Source organism: Patagioenas fasciata, chromosome 3, assembly GCF_037038585.1.
Source record: "Patagioenas fasciata isolate bPatFas1 chromosome 3, bPatFas1.hap1, whole genome shotgun sequence".
Classification (NCBI taxonomy): Eukaryota; Metazoa; Chordata; class Aves; order Columbiformes; family Columbidae; genus Patagioenas; species Patagioenas fasciata.
The window spans coordinates 34,542,796-34,559,256 of NC_092522.1; the positions used below are offsets into that span (position 1 = coordinate 34,542,796).

At 41.6% G+C, this 16,461-nt stretch overlaps 1 protein-coding gene across 2 annotated transcripts in view; it reads left to right on the forward strand.

The window, feature by feature from the left end:
- The first annotated feature begins 2,060 nt into the window (after positions 1-2,060).
- Positions 2,061-16,461, forward strand: part of SOCS5 (suppressor of cytokine signaling 5) — a 35,683-nt gene continuing 21,282 nt past the window's right edge. Inside the window, exon 1 of one of the 2 annotated variants that reach the window (XM_065833854.2) lies at positions 2,061-2,503. The gene's annotated coding sequence lies outside the window, so the exon portion shown is untranslated. Of the gene's footprint in view, positions 2,504-16,079; positions 16,098-16,461 lie in introns of those variants that run through there. The other variant, XM_071806106.1, reaches the window with a different exon arrangement.

Consider the following 16,461-nt stretch of genomic DNA (forward strand, 5'->3'; position numbering starts at 1 on the left):
GGTGCAGGATTGCTTACACAGTTTATTATTTCATCTTTGGGTTTTTTTGCTGGTAATGTATATGTTAGGCTGTGTTCTGTATGCAGAAGTATTCTGAACCTGTTTCTTCTCCAAGCTGAATGAGGCCTGTCCTATCAGCCCATCCTCACAAAGTAAGTGCTGCAGCTTCTCCTGGACAACTTGGTGGCCTCCACTGAATTCGCTACAGTTTGTTGAGGTTTTCCTAGCATTTGGGGACCCAAAACTGGACACGCTATTCTATATGTGGCTGAACAGAAACAGATAATCCCTTTTCTTGAGCTACTGGCTCTGTTCCTGGATGCTCTTGGTCTCCTTTGCTTCCAGGACACACTGCTGGCTTGTAGCCATCATGACCCCATGTCGTTTCCTGCAAAGCTGCTCCCAGCCCACCAGTTCCCAGCCTGTACTGTTGCAGAAGGCTCTTCCTTCCCAGGTGCTGGACTTGTTGAATTTTCTCACATTTGTCTTTGCCAAATTTCATAGACTTCCTGACAGGCCATTTCTCCAGCCAGCCTAGATCCCTTTGAATTGCAGCATTCCCTGCATTTCCACTCTTCCACTACAGCATCCCCTGCAAATTTGATGAGCTTACACTCCTTCTCCTCTGCAAAAGTCACTGAGAAAGATGTCAAACAGAACAGACTCCTGCTGTACTCTGTTTGCTACTGGCTTCCAGTAGAGGACAACCCGATGACCCTTACCTGCCAAGCCTGACAATCTGACAATTTTTTTCCCATGTAACTGTCCACCCTCTACTGTAGTGTCCCAGTGTGTAGATACAGAAAGAAGACACGCCCTCTGTTACCTGGAATAGCAGCTTGCCTTTTTGTACTGGTGCAGGAAGGAGTGACTCCTGCAGCCTCACCTGGAGCACTGTGTGCAGTTCTGGGCACCACAGGATAAAAAGGATATAAAGCTACTGGAGCGTGTCCAGAAGAGGGCTACGAAGTTGGTGAAGGGTTTGGAGAGGAAGCCCTATGAGGAGCGGCTAAAGTCACTGGGTTTGTTCAGGTTGGAGGAGATTGAGGGGAGACCCCATGGTGGCTACAGCTTCCTCACAAGGGGAGGAGGAGGGGCAAGAGCTGATCTCTTTAGCGACCAATGACAGAACCCAAGAGAATGTCAGGAAGATGTGCCAGGGGAGGTTTAGGTTGGACATTAGGAAAAGGTTCTTTCCCCAGAGGGTGGTGGACACTGGAACAGGCTCCCCAGGGAGGTGTCACGGCCCCAAGCCTGACAGTGTTCAAGAAGAGACTGGACAAGCCCTCAGACACATGGTGTGAACTGTGGGGTTGTCCTGTGCATGGACAGGAGTTGGACTCGATGATCCTTGTGGGTCCCTTCCAACTCAGGACACACTATGAGTCTATGAAATGTACATTTGTACTTCAGCCAAGCAATAAGTTTGCTCCCCATTATATGGAGGAGAGGAAAAGAAAACTGTTTTGAACCGGGTGTTATTCCCTTCCAACAGTTTGTCTTCCAAGAGTCTCAATTTCTAAGCATCTAGCGTCCCTTCCGCTTACAAGGAACCGTTTCACTTCTCCAAATAGAATGCCAGGGCAGCAGCTGCAGGGGGCACCTACACGAGCAGGTCTGTCCCCCGGGCAGCCCTCTCTTCAGAGAGGACAAATCCCGGACTCAGACACGCTGGGGAGCAGCTCCGAGCCCCTCTGGACACCTGCTGAGCGGCGGGTGGGAGCAGAGTCGGGCCCGGGCTGGCTGGCATTCCGGAGGCCGGGCTCGGCCCTGTCTCCCTGCGGCTGTCCCTCCCGCAAGGCCAGGGCAGCCGCGCACGTCTGCACCGGCTCCCGCGGGGCGTCCCTCCACCTCCGCTGCACTGAGAAGCGCCGGGAACGGCCACCGCTGCTCCTGCTCTGACGCCAAGTGTCACGGCTGAACGTCGACCCGGCCTCTGCGTGCCGCCGGCAGCCCCAGCGAGGCGGGGTCGGTCCGAACGGAGCCCCCGCCCCCCGGCCCGGCCCAGCCCGGCCCAGCGGCCGCCGCTCTCCGCCGCTTCCTCCCGTCGGCCCCCGCCACGTGACCCAGCCCCGGCCCGGCGCCCCTCGCCCGAACCCAAAATGGCCGCCGGAGAGCCCCTTCCCAGATTGGGCATCGTGCCCGACTCCAAGATGGTCGTCAATGGACTCCAGTCGGAGACATCCTAGCGGGGCAGTGGGAACGCGGCGGGCCGGTAGGCTGGGAGATGCCCCGCCTCAGCCAGCCTGCCGCTCCCATTGGCGCTGCGGGGGGCCAGCCCTGCTCTCATTGGCCAGCGAGGTGTCGCTCGCGCTTTCTCCGTTCCAGGGCCCGGGGAACTATTTTCCATTCGGCGGAGGGGGGCCGGGGAGGGGGCTCCGCTGGTCGCTCCGTCCGCGCCGAGCGGCAGGCGGCGGGCCCGCGCGGGGCGGCGGAGGATGCTGCGGCCGGTGGGGCCGCCGGGACGGCGCTGAGGGGTCGCTGTCCCCGCCGCGGCGCAGCGGTAGGTGCCTCCCGGTCGGGGCTCGGGGTTGGCGGACGGGACCTAAGCCGCTCGCCCCCCGCCGCGGTCCCAGCCTCGCTGCTGCCCGCCGAGGCCGCGGCTCCGTGAGGGAGGCGGGGAGCTGCCGCAGGCAACTAGCGCCTGAGGGAGCTGGGGAAAGGGCCCGGCGAGCGGGCGGGGGAGGGCTCGGCCGGGCCGGGGCGCGGCGGGGTGCCCGCGGGGGAGAAGGCCGCCCCGGGGCGGGGGAGGGGGCCAGCGGGGGAGCAGCTCCGCTGGGTCCGGCCACCCTCCTGAGAGAGGCGGGGGAGCCAGGACTGGGTTAGCAGCGAAGCCCAGGGCTGGGGGTTGAAACTGCGTCGGCCCGGATCCGGTGTCAGCACCCGCAGGCAGCTGGTCGGGGCTACCCCGCGCCGGGTGCTGCGCCCTGGGGCTGCCGGAGGGGTCGTGCAGCCGGTGCGGGAGCGCGGGAGGTCGGCCGGCGGTCTCCGGGAGCGGAGTTCGCACGCGTATTTGTCCGTGTGGAAATCACCTTTGCAAAATTGCCATTAAACAACCTGCAGTTAACCCCTTCCGTGGAGGGTGCGTTGAACCCCAGACTGTGTCCCTCCTGAGCACTCATGAAAGTTTGGAAGCCCTCTCTATTTGCGTCTGGCTCAAAGTTATGAATGGTTTCTTGGAATTGTAGAAGCAGTAAATCGTGTTATTTCTGCCGTTGTTAACTTTGTAATTCTATACTTGCACTGTATCACAATAGCTTAATCCTGTAGAATACATTTCTGTCTCTGATATGTTTGTTTCATCAGGTTTGTATCATCTGATCATGTATTCTTATGAACACAGCATATACAATAGGTATGCTTTCATTCCCTGAATGCTTACAGAATACTACTCTTCTTTTTTTTTTTTTTTTTTTTTTTTTCCCCTCCTGTCCCCTCCAAAGCTTGTTGAAGCTTTCTGCAATATTTCTATGGCTGTAAGGTATACATTTTAGGCTAACCAGATAATCATCATATGGGGTACAGTATCCCATCATGTGAGGTGTGATCCCTGACCATGCCATGCAAATACTCTCTTACAACAAACAGCACTTTTCCACTGAAGCTAATTCCAGTGTGGTTTATGAGTTTGGTAAAGGTATGGCTTTTCTCACGTAAATTGCAACACCTTCAGGAGTGCTTTTGTGGGTGCAGTATACTCCTATAACAAAATATTTTGGGGATAGATGTGGCCCAAGTCAACTGTTTGCAGGGAGATTATATGAATGGAAAGTACTGCTAAAGTCTGCATTTTTATAGGCTTATTTAAAAATAAATGTTTCATAATTTGCACAAAGGTTGACTGGACTTAATTTTAAGTTGATCTGTCTCCTTTAGAAGACAGGTGAAATAATTATGTGCATTGGATATCAAGATGAGAGTGAAAATGTTAAGAGTTTTTTTCTGTCTCTAAAACATTGTGCAGAACTGTGTTTTTGTGGCTACATAAATACTTCAAATGATTCAAATACATTTGGGTGTTCTGTTTTCTGGAGTTTTTACTGTATTTTAATATCTTTTGTGTAATTATTTTTTAAACTTAAAATTCTATTAGAGATGAGCAGTTACACTATTTTTTTTTCCTTTTGGGTGAATGGCAAAAAAGACCCTTCTGTGGTTGCAAGTACTGGAGTAATATTTTACTAGGCTTCAAGTGTGTTAGAATGTAGCTTTAGAGTAGCTTCACTTTAGTAATCCTGTTAATACCGTATGAGTTAGGACCTAGTACTGGAAGGAGGATGTTCAGTTGCTGTAAATGTCTTTACAGAATTGGTGCCTTAATAAGCCTTTATAGAAGTGCTTTTATTTTTATTATGGGATTATACAATAAAGGTGTAATTTCTAATTGCCTTTTGTGTAAACCTGGTTAGCTTCAGTTTAGAGATGTTATGGCAAGATATGCTACTCTTACAAAAGAGACTTTTTAGTCTCATTCCTCTCCACAAAGTGTATTTGTGCAATATTGACATAGTAATTTATGGGTGCCAGAAGTTTTGAGTGTGATGAATTATTGAGGATGGAATGTCCTTTTGTAAGTCCATTTCAGGAAGGGAAGTTGGGGTTGTGTCACTAAGGTAGTGATCATGGAGCCATTTGTCTTACTTAGATCTCATAACTTTTGAGTTCAAATCCCTAATGGGCCATTGTGCACACAGATGACGTTAGGGCAATTTTGTAGTTAAATTGTGCTGCATCCATAGAAATCTTCAGGTGTGGTTCACATACCTCAGGAGGTCACTTTGTAAAGGTTTGTGCCATTAAAGGCTTCCTGCTGAAGATGACCTGCAGCCCTCAGTCTGAACATGACCCCCAATTACCTTAAATATCCCCAGCTGGTTGATGAGATTGCTACAGTGAGATACTGAAAGAAGGCGAGTTTCCAAGTTAACAACGTCCTAATACATTTCGGTTGTCAGTCTGTAAACCAAGATATTCAAATGGGCCTGGTATCAAAGGTACCTTAGAAGTAGGGTCTCTGTCAGACCAGATATAATTTTTGTGGGTTTTGTACACTATGGTAGAGGGAATTAGCTACACTCTTAGGGTGCACTCTTTGTCAGTCCAAAAGCAAATGACAAAAAAAGGGAAAACAAAACAATATTGAGACTAGGTGGACTGAGCTGCTCAAATCTGTTCTGATTTTCCAATTGATCTAAATGTCTCGCATCTACTCTGGTTTCAGAATTGCGTGGGCCATACAACCAGCAAGTGAACTCAGACAGCTGGGCAGCATGCAATAGCTTGACATGGCTTCATATGTCTAAGAGCAATGGAAAAATGGCTGGTCAGTCCTTGGAGGAATATCTAGACTTTCTCTTATGCTGGTCTTTTAATGATGGCAGATATATCTAAGAAAGAGAGAGCACATGGAAGGAATAAGAAATCACCTGTGTTCTATTAGAATGAGGTTTTTTTGGTTGATTTGTTTTAAGTCTTTGAAATATGTGAAACCTGTCACTCTGTGGCAAGGCTCTAGAGAGGTTAGTGTACGTCAAATTTGATGTGGCGATTCACGTGTTTCCCTAATGGACTAACAACCCAAGATGGTATAACATGCATTTTTTTGGTCTCATTCATCATGTTTAATGTTAAGTAAGAGAAATATTTTAGTCTAATCAAAGGATAGTGGTGATTGCTGTTAATAATTGCAAATTATCTTGTCCTGTGATAGCCTGTGCTGAATAGCTTGATTTTTATGGTAGACACTTCATGTAGATTCAGATGACTTCATGTAACTTTCATACGGTCATTTTATTTATTCTTAAGATTTATTTAAAGTGGTGATGTTTCATTTACTGCTACAACTAGGGAAAACAAATGTAATTTTCATGGAAATGTAGAATGAAAGCAAGAACTTTTGATGTAAAAACTTCACCATAATCTCCTAAAATATTGATTCCTATTCCAAAATATTAGAATAGGCTGGCTAGTTAAGTAATTCTTGAGTAGCTGTCTGTTTTCTGCTGATTGCCTTACCTCTTGTTTTCCCAAGAGATATGCTGGGTAGTTTCTTCAACCTGAAGGGGAAATTAGCACTTAGTGTTTATGTTGTGGTATTTATGCCTCAAGGCTTCATTAAGGCCACAAGGCTGGGTTGTGTTGAGCAATGTGTGGTTCCTCCCCTCCATCTGATCATGGCCTGCACTGTGTTGAGATGCCTGCTGTCTTCTGAAGGTGTCTACCTAGTTTAAAAAAGATGGATTTTGACTTACAGGGTTTGGGATTATCAGTTTTTCTTATACTATTACCCTATGCATTAGTTTGAAACAAGCATGCAATTGCTTCATTGAATAAGTGCTCTGAAACAATATGTATTTGTGTGGTTTGGTTGTTGGACAGCTTCTTTTAATCTTTGAGCTGTATCTAGTTAAAATGCTGTATTTAAAGTTTAGTAAATGTATGCTATACCTTCTGGAGCCCTTATACTTTGTCAGCTCTATAAATTATCTCTGACACACTGAATATTTTTCACCAGCTAACGTAGCTGTTAGTTAAGTTAAATAAAGGAGAAAAGCCCACATGCTCTCTCCGTGCATACAGCTGGACATCTCTGTTAAATTTTTCAACAAAAATGAAATTTTGATTGCTTTTTAAAGCTTCATGAATACACTAATTGGTGAATCATCTAATGTGCAGTTTAGTTTCAGGAAATATGAAATGGCTCACTAACTTCATGGTTATAAGATTATGCAGACCTTCTGAAAATCTCAGTAAGAAAATGTGTGCAGTGGTGGTGGTTGATATTTTTGGCTGTGAGAGAGGTTGGCTAAAGCTCAATGTAGTTAGACATAGTCTGCACTAGTTTATATGGTAGAAACTCATTTGAAGAATTATCTGAAAAGGAGAAAGAGTAATTTTATAAGTTTATTTGCTCTTGTAACCTTATCCAGGTTTTGTTAAAGATGTTGGAAGTCAGGAACCTCTTCAAGGTCTGTACATGGTCCTGAATTCCTGGGTAATGTGGTAGTTAATTTTCACCTGTGCTTTTACACAGCCACTGTTGTTGAATTTTTCAGCCTTAGTGTTGGACAGCTGCAAAACATTTAAAGCCTATCTTTGAAAGATTGGGATAAGAAGGAGGGGGAGATGGAGGCTGCCCAGATAAGTAATACTTCTTGAGGAGCCCGAAGAATTTTCTTTATGTAGCCATATACGGTGTGTTCCTGGTTGACTGTGTACTACTTGATTATGTACTGTGTTGTCAGCTGAAGTATCTTAACCAGTAGTCCTTTCTTGTGAAAGTTTAAGTCTCTACAGTAGTTGAAGAATCAAAGAGGTCAGGAATTTGCTTTTCGCCTTGGTGCAGCAGAATAAGAACAAATTCAGTGAGTGTATTAAATTCTCTTTGTAAACTCAAGGTTTTTATAGTAAATATTCTCCTTATTGTTGAAGATGCATGAAGCATTCTTACAATATCGTTGTATTGCAATACATGTTGCAATGCTTACGATGAACACCAGTTTCTTATAAGCAGCAGCTTTTCCAGTGTTTGGAAGTTTTTCAGCGATTTCTCGTTGGCGTATATTTACAGAGGTGGATTGTTTAAAATTTTTAGTACAGTAGAAGCAACCAAAAATAGTTTTCCGGCAATACTAAATCTGATAACATTTTTGCTCCTCCTCAGCAGAATGAATTTTAACAGTAATTCAAAAGTCAGCCTAGCACCCAGATGAAATAATTTGGGCCTCATTGCACAAGACCCAAGTGTCAATCGTAGGATTAAGAATTGTGATTCTGGGATAAAAAGCTCTGGCACTTGGCACTTTTTGCATATTTCCATGAAGCTAGTAGAGACTCAGGGACTGCAGTTGCATTAATTATGCTTGATCAAGACTGTGATAAAACTGATGAAGATAATATCTTAGAATATTTGGCCTTTAATAGCAGAAACTTAGGTTGTAGTGATTACTTATGCCAGTTTCTAGTTTGATGTAATTTTCTTTATGGAACTTTACTAGCTAAGGACGTACATGTTGAACAGGGCAGTCCTGCAAGTACCCTGTTTCTTGAAGAGAACTTGGACACCAGACTTCCATCTCCAAGATGTCTCTAACTTCTCATACCTTGAATTCTGTCTGCTAAGATACATCTGCTTTTATGTGTAACTATGTACTTGCCTCTGTTTTTTTGTTTTGCAGTGAGACTTGTGAAGCAGAGTCTAATTTATTGACTGTCTTGCTTAAGGAAAAAGTACCCATTACTAAAATTTGGTTTTGGAGAGCTTTTTTGTTTGGCCTTTGTGAAGAAGGAAGTATTTTAATCATTCCACTAGTGCAGTAAGAGGTCTCTTATTCTTTTGAAGTAGCGTATGGATAAAGTGAATGAATTTTAGACTACAAATTATCTTTAATCTTCAGTTGACTGGAGTCTTTGTGTGATAGTTTTGGTTAAACACTTATACTGCTTAGTTGATGCTTTGTTTTCTTAGATCTTGAATTTTCACATTTCTGTTGGGGAATGGTGAATTCCACACTTTTTTAAAAAACATATGTTAAACCTCACTTGGATAGCAAGTAGAATTCAAATATAAAATAACATTATAAAATCGGTTTGTAGTTTATTGCCTCAGATAAGCTGTATGAGTAGTAAACCCAGCATTTTTATCAAAAAACTTTTTTTTTTAATTTAAAATTTGCTCAATAAGTTAAAATTTCTATACACTTGTCTTGCAGTCTTTTAGACTTGGTAGATCTCATTTCTAATTCATAAGTCTTGTTCATGGCTTTGGAGAGGAAAATAACCATGTATTTTTAAGCTGCTAAACAGTTTGGTGGTAAAATTATTAATACTGAAGATTGAGATGTTTGGTTAAGAGGTTATCTTCATGAAAAGAACATTCCTTTCAACTAAAAGCTGGTGGTCTGTGATTGTTTCCAACTCTCCACTTTTGAGCTAGGATAACGTAATAGCAGGTGGTTGTGCCACTCCTATGGGCTCCACCAAGAGACATCTCTCCGTGCTGTCATGTTATTTTCTTCTTGGTCCTTTTTAGAATTGTGGCTGTTAGCAAGAGACTTCAGGAGTTGATCCCTCCCAGGGATGGGTACCTGGCTTTGTCAACATTTAAATTATTGCTTTTCATCACCTCTTTCTCAAATAGCGTTAATATATAGGCTGGGACTCTGATCACTTGGCAGAGAACCAGGAGATGTTCTGTCATTGTGATCCTAGTTAATAAAGCTTCTGTCTGACCTGTCCTAGATTGTACCTGTGATATTACGTACTTGGAGTCCTGGGATTCTCTGACACAGTTTCTCAATCTTTATTCATCCAGTTCATTTAATTGATGATGCTGCTTTGACCAAAGGGAGTTATTCATGCTCCTTTCTTTTTCTGGTTAGTTGGTGGTAGCTTGTTGTGGGAGGCCAACTCTGAGTGCTGGCTGGCCTGGGAGGGTGGTCTGGGGTGGGTAAGGGGGTGCAGGGGCACTATGGTGTTGTGTTGTCCATTTGACATTCTTTAAAACTTTGGCAACAAGCATGATCTGCTTTAATTTTGACTTATTTTTATTTATTTATTTATTGTAAGTCAAGGCATTAATGTGGATTGTCACAGTGCTGGGTAAATTTGGATATAAACTGAGTTTTAAGTTTCAATATCAGATCAGCTTTATCTTTAAAAGCATATATAGTTTTGTCTGCTAAATACGTTCCTTTTAATAATAATTGTCCGAAAGATCTGGTTGCCTTATTTATGGGAGCAAAAATTTGACAAGACCACCTCTGGTTCTTACCAATGTAAGACAAATTATACATAATAATTTAGATTGAGATTAAAATTTCTCTTAATGTAATTTTAGTGAATGCACAGGTACTAACTACTTCTGGGTTTAAGACCCTGAACTGCAAAGTACTGACACTGGGGGAGGATATCAGGTGTGTGTTCGTGTGTTCTTTGCTGAGCAGCACGTATTGGGTTGATGGGTTTTTTACTAGGTGTACTTTTTGATGGTCTGGGCTATTCTTGTGTTATATCCCATTACCATATTTCAGGAGTGCAACACTTGCCTGTTAGTATTTGCTGACTTTATTAGTTTGGTTTGGCTATTAGCAAAATTCTGTCCCTTCTTGGATTACGGTATTATGGTTGTTGGTTTCTTTTGATGACCTGGTTATCTTTAGAAGAGAATGTTTGAGATGGACTTTTGGAGAAAATCTACATTTATTTTTCGAAACTTAATTTATTGTGCCCTGGCGAAATCGCTAGAAATACTGAGTTTCTAGTTCCTATTCACTTTGAGGATGATTTTGTTGTTGTTGTTGTTCTTTATTACAAAGATAACCTAGCAATTAGTCCTCTAGTATGACAATTCCAAAGTAACTTCTCTTATGGTCTTCCATGGTACTTTCATGTCTCATTTAATTCTTTTGTGAATTCAGTAAATCGACACGGTAGTCCATATCCTAGAGGTATTTTTATTGGCCATTGAACTGTATTCTAACAACATTTATTTTAATAAATACAAGGGCTCTTTCAGATTGATCTGCTGATCTACTGTTTCCCTTTACTGGAACTAAAAAGAGAAAATCTGGGTTAGTTTTTACATTGCTGATACACTTGTGCTAGAAGAAGTGAGAAAACTGCTTTGCCTCAGGAGTCTGGATTGACCAGTGTCAATTCTCATGTGCAGATGATACGGTTTTGTTCTCTGAAATTCCTTGGGGTCTGAAGCATCTGTTAGAGGATTTAGCATTTTTGACAGTAGAACTGTTAATCGTTATATGCATATGACATGGTTTTGTTCTCTCAAACTCCTTTGGGAGTGAAGCATCTGTTGAAGGATTTTTATTGTTTTTGTCAGGAAGAATGTGACTAAAATTCAAAATATCAAGTAACCACACTCAAGTATAGCTCAGAGTTGCTTATGTGGATGACTGACCACCACTGTATTGAACAAGTTTTTAATTTTAATATTTGTCTAAGAGTTGTAAACAGAATAAATGAGATTAGGGGCCTTAAAGTCCAGAGCAGTAGAGTGATTTATGTCTGAAAAAGCACTGGTCATCTTCTTGTATTTTAAATTAAGGTTTGGACTTGGATTTAGTATGGCACATTGTTTTGGAAAAACATATTGTTCTTCTGTAGACTATAGAAATATATATAACTCAGGCAAAACTGGCTTCTTGTTAGTTAAGTATATACTTGTTTCCAGGACTAGGTCTGGAAGCCAGCTTCTAGGGGCTAACTCTTAAGTGGTTTGAAATCTTCCTACTTTTGTGCATTGTTTGGTTCATCCCTTTCCCACATCTATTGGTCACTGTTGTATTTTTCCATCAGTGCCGTTTGGCTTTTTTGTGACTAGTTTTGATCAGGATTCTAAGAATGGAAGAAAATGGCGTTGTAATGTAAGCTGTCTTTTTGAGGCTATATTTAACTGATATTTGGAAATACTTGTTGGTAGTGAGTTCCAGAGGAATTTTGCAGCCCTATTTTCACCAATACAGGTGGTTTATTTGGGTAGAAAATAGTCTCCCTGAGCATCATAGATGACAATAGATAAGGTGAAGATTTGTAGTTATACCTGTTTTGTAAATGGTTCAGGATATCAATGGCTTTGGTTTTAGTCCTGTGAATTCTTGCTCATAGGCTCAAAAATTATCATGTTTTGAAATCACGGGTTTTTTCAGTTATGCAAATAATTCCAATATTTTGACCATGCAGCAGTAGAAACAAAGACTGCAAAGGATCTGCATAGCCCATTAATTCTATATTATTTTTTTAGTTAAATGTGAGAGATTAATCAATTTTGTACCATAAGCCAATTATCTCAATGCTAGTAAAGTTAACATGGCATGCTAAGAGTATATCTATGCGTACTTGAGGAATACGTCATCCCTGTACTTGTTTTAAAGCCTGTAATAAGTGAAAAAGAATTTTGATTTGACAGTTTCATGATCACAGACGTATGATTTCACACAAGTTTCTTAATGGGACACCTGCTGTGACATTTTCCATTTTCCTGAAAAAGAGACACTAAGATTTTTTAAAATTTTAATTTCCCATGATCCCAGAGAGCAGTGAGTAAAGCAAACCTGAAAATTGTGGAGAAAATATAATATTGTTATGTAAGGAGATAAAACACCATACAACTGTGGTTTACAATTTGTTCATTACTGTGAAATTTGATAAAAAATTGTATTCCTCTTTTTGAATATTAATGCTTTGTTTGACAAAAGTTTGATAAAGCAAAGAAATAGATTTTTTCATTTTTTGTTGTGCAGTACAAATCTAGGAAAGACTAGTCTTGTTCAGGGTCTGTTCTCAGTTTTTTCCTGTAAATTCACCACTTGCATCTCATTTTCTCAGTGCTCACAAATGTTAGGCTTGGTTTCTTCTGTTACTTGCACACTTGCTTTTCTTTGTGCCATCAAGTTATAGCTCTAATGCCAAAAAATGTACTTTGCAATTTCATTTTGGCTGATTTGAAGCGGGTCAGTAATTATAGTTAGAGTTTCCAGCAAGTTGAGTTTTTCCAGCAGTCTTTCTATGAAGAATGTGACTGTGAATTAATTGAACATAAAAAAATGAGTCAAAAACTTTTTTTCTGCCAAAGGCAAACATAGGAGTAGGTGCTAGTAAGGTTTTCAAACTCTGTTACCTAGGTGATTTATAGATCTACTTAGAGCTGTTGCTCAAGGAAGTAAAAAACTGATTTAATTTAGTGAGAAAGTTATTGGGGTACATGTTACTTGTAAAATATACAGCAATTTTTTGGACTTTTTAAATTCTTTTACTCTTAGAAACAAGTTGATGTCGAGGCATTTTTATAAGCCTACTGCCTCCAAGCTTCCTGCCAACAGTGAGGTCGTCATCTCTAAAGCATGGTACCCTGTCTTTTTTCCAAGTTACTCTGAATTCAGAGAGGACAGTGAATTAACAGTTGTTGGTTTAAGAATATGCTGACATCATGGATGACATTCCTAATAGAACTTATTCTCGTTTGCCTCACTAGTTTATGCACATTCCTCTAGTGTCCTGGAGGGGCTGAGGGGGCAACAATGATGCTCTGTGGCTGATCGGGTGACGTGCTTTAGTTGTTGAATGGTGTGTGTGGTAGCATTCAGCTGATGCCTCTTCTGAAGGATATTTTAGTTCTGTGGTTTCATTAATCACTAAATTTTTGTAATGCTCAATATGCACTTTTTGTTCTATTCAAGCACCATAGTAGTGATATAAGGATCAATCTAGAGGTAAATACTTTGCAAATGTAGCTGAGCTTGTTATTAGCATGGAAAAGTAGTTTTGATCTTAGCTGTCATCACTGCACTGTCAGAAACCCTCATGGTTCACTTAAAGCAAGAATCGTAGTTTTACAGATACAGCTATGTTGGCAAAAATTCTGGCCTTTGATTTGGGACAGTAATGGAAGCCAGATCAAGACAAGAATATCTGTGTACAAAGCTACCTCTCTGTTACAAAATCTTACTAGGTAGGCCTACTGATACAGTACCGTTTGCAGCTCCCTTAAGCGTAGATGAATCCAGTGCTTCTGATCCTTGTTTCCTACTCACGTAGCTTTGCATGTCTATTTTATAATATTCTTACTATTCTTGGAATTGGACCATCAGTTTAGCTCTAATGGGAAGTGATTGTACTTCAACATTCAAGGCAGCATAGGCAGTTAAATGCCTCTATGCAGGAGCTACGCTTAGGGCTCAAATGCCTGTAGAAAATTGCTACTTAAAAAGCTTTGCAAGCATACCTATCCTATATGTGCAGGAATTAAGTAGATAAGAGTAAACTGTCTATTCTCGTGCTTTGTCATATGGGAGTGCAGAGAAAGAAGGTAGACTTGATCCTGCATGGTGAGGAGTAGCAGCACAGGAGCATGTCATAAAGTAAGGGATGAGAAGGACGTGAAATCAGGTTCTGTTCTGTGCAGAGCTGAAGCTTGTAGGATGTCAGTAAAGCATAACTGCTGGTGGTGGTGACACCAAACCTGTGTGTGATCCCTGGGCTGAAATGTGCCAGCACAACAGGTGTTGATGTTAAAAGAATTATTGCTGCTTTTGGATCTTTCTACCTTCTTGTCAGGTAGAAAGGACATGTGACCATGGAAATCTGTTGGGGGAACACCTCCAAAACAAACCAACCAACCTCCCAACAGCAAACAGCCAGTATTTGAACAAAGGTATGACTTTGGACCATGCGTTCCAACTTTCAGCTGGCTGTGTGTAGTGCTCCTCTTGTGGTACTTCACATAGCTTTAAATTGCCCATAGTGGAATGTGAGCAATGGTGACTGGAAGTAGAGAGTTAGTGGCTGTGTCTGTTTCTGTTTTTATTTATATATCTGAGGTAAAACAGGATGTCCAGGACTGTTTGGAAGAGTCAGAAAAGTGGAGAAAAATCTCTCCTGGTCATTGTGTTTTCTTACTGTTGAGGTTGGGTTTTTACCTTCTTCAGACTCTTTGAGGGCTCTTATTTGGTCCTTGTGGACTTTAGCTCCTGCTTACTCTGGGTTTAAAAGTCCTCCATTTTCTGTAGTAATTTAAGAGAATATTGTCCTGTGTATGCGTTCATGTTGTTTCACATTCTCGTTTGCTTCCTCCACTCAAGTGCTGTTAGGATGGAGTGTACCATTGTATGAGATCAAGCCTGCTGAGTCTTCCAGTTCAGCATATCTCTGAGGCTTGCAAAGGATGCTCCGATTTGCCTTTAATACAATATGTTCTGGAGAAAACAAGATGGCACAGAGTAGTAACGTAACCTGATCTCAATGAGTAGACAGACAGTTGGAATTTTAGAGGGGAAGATTGTTTTATGTTTTGTTTGTGTTTGCTGGATCATCCTGCTCTGTAGTTTCACTGACCCTGACATTGTTCATTACACAAATAACTCTTAATGGACAATTTGAATAGTTGTGATTCTGAATAATTGACAAAGTGTTCTATTTTGTTCTGCAGCTGTAAACTTCTGTAGTGAAGTGCATTGCTGCTGCATAAGTGAGAATGGAAGTTCACACGAGTCATTGTTCCTGCTGGTGGTGTTCTTTCATCTCTTACTTCTACAGATAATAGGAAGTGTTAGAAAACAACTGAATACAGCATCTCAAAAATTTATAACTTTGCTGAACGCTAGTCTTTTGGGCTGAAATACTTTGTGTTTTCTTTGCCTTGAGTTTAAATTTGTTTAAAGCTTTCAGCCAAAATTATTTGTCTGTTTTCAGAAACAAAACTAGAGTAATAGTGTGTGCCATTTTTTAAGACAGTCTCCTCTTTGAAATATTGTAGTGTTCCTCTGAACTCTGGAGTATCTACTTGAAATTTGTCAGTGGGTGACCTCTGGCTGAGATGTAGTGTTCTAATTTTATATGAAAATTTGCCAGAATTGGGTCAATTCTCTTTTTGAAAATTTGTAGTTTGGACATGGAAACATTTCTTTGTGGAATTCCACAGAGACTGCACTCTGTCTAGCAGGATTTTTCTTTCAAGTACATCTCTGGACTACAGTAAACTATGCAGAACCTGGGAACTAGAATTGTCCCAAGTTAATTAGGGACTTGAGGGGGTCTTACAGCACAAAGGCAGATGGGAAATCTCCATGAGACAGCCTTGGCACACGTCAGCTCCATGATCATGCACTCATTCCTCCTCCTTTCTTGTCCCATCAGCTCCCCAACACCTCCAGACTCCTACCAACACCTGTATTGTTGACTGCAACTTAAACTGTGTTAAGCCTTTCTTTTTAGAGAAGGTGAGGTATCCACAATGGGCTAAAGCTTGTCTTCTGTTTGCAAACAGATGTGTTACTTCTGAGCATGACAAGGATGCCACTTATGCTAATGCGTAACTGCGGGTTGTAGAGGCGTGTACTCAGTCACTTATATGAGTAGGATTATATGCATTTGGTCAGTACTGATTGGTGTGACTGTCATCCAAAAAAGCTCATTCTGATTCTTTACAGATCTTTATAGATAAAATCTGGGAAGACTTACTCAGACGATGAACTTAGTTTTTTTTTTTTCCTTCGGGAGTTCCAAACTGAACCAAGTTTGGCTGTACTTCTATAAAGATAGCAGAAGATGGTCCACACTTCCTGAATTTATAAGATGGGGAGGTGAGTTTTTTTAAGACAGCTGAAATGTAGCCTTTTTTGCCATTTTTCCCGCAACAACTTCAACTTTGAAGAACTGTATTAGGTAGCTACCCAACCTATAAAATTCAGGCCAAATCAGAAAGCTTCAGAAAGCCATTGAATGTGGTCTGATAATGGGAAGCATTGGCTGATAGTAATAAAAATATTATTAAAAAAAAAAGGCGGGGAAAAAAATGTTTTCAGACACATCTCCTTGTTGGGAAGAAGCCTTTAAGCCTACCAAGTAGGCTGGATTTCTCTGCTGCTCCTGAGGTGGCTAGCTGAAGCTTTAAGAACGATGGCCTTGCTTGTTGACACTGTACATCTATAATATCCTTTTTTTAAT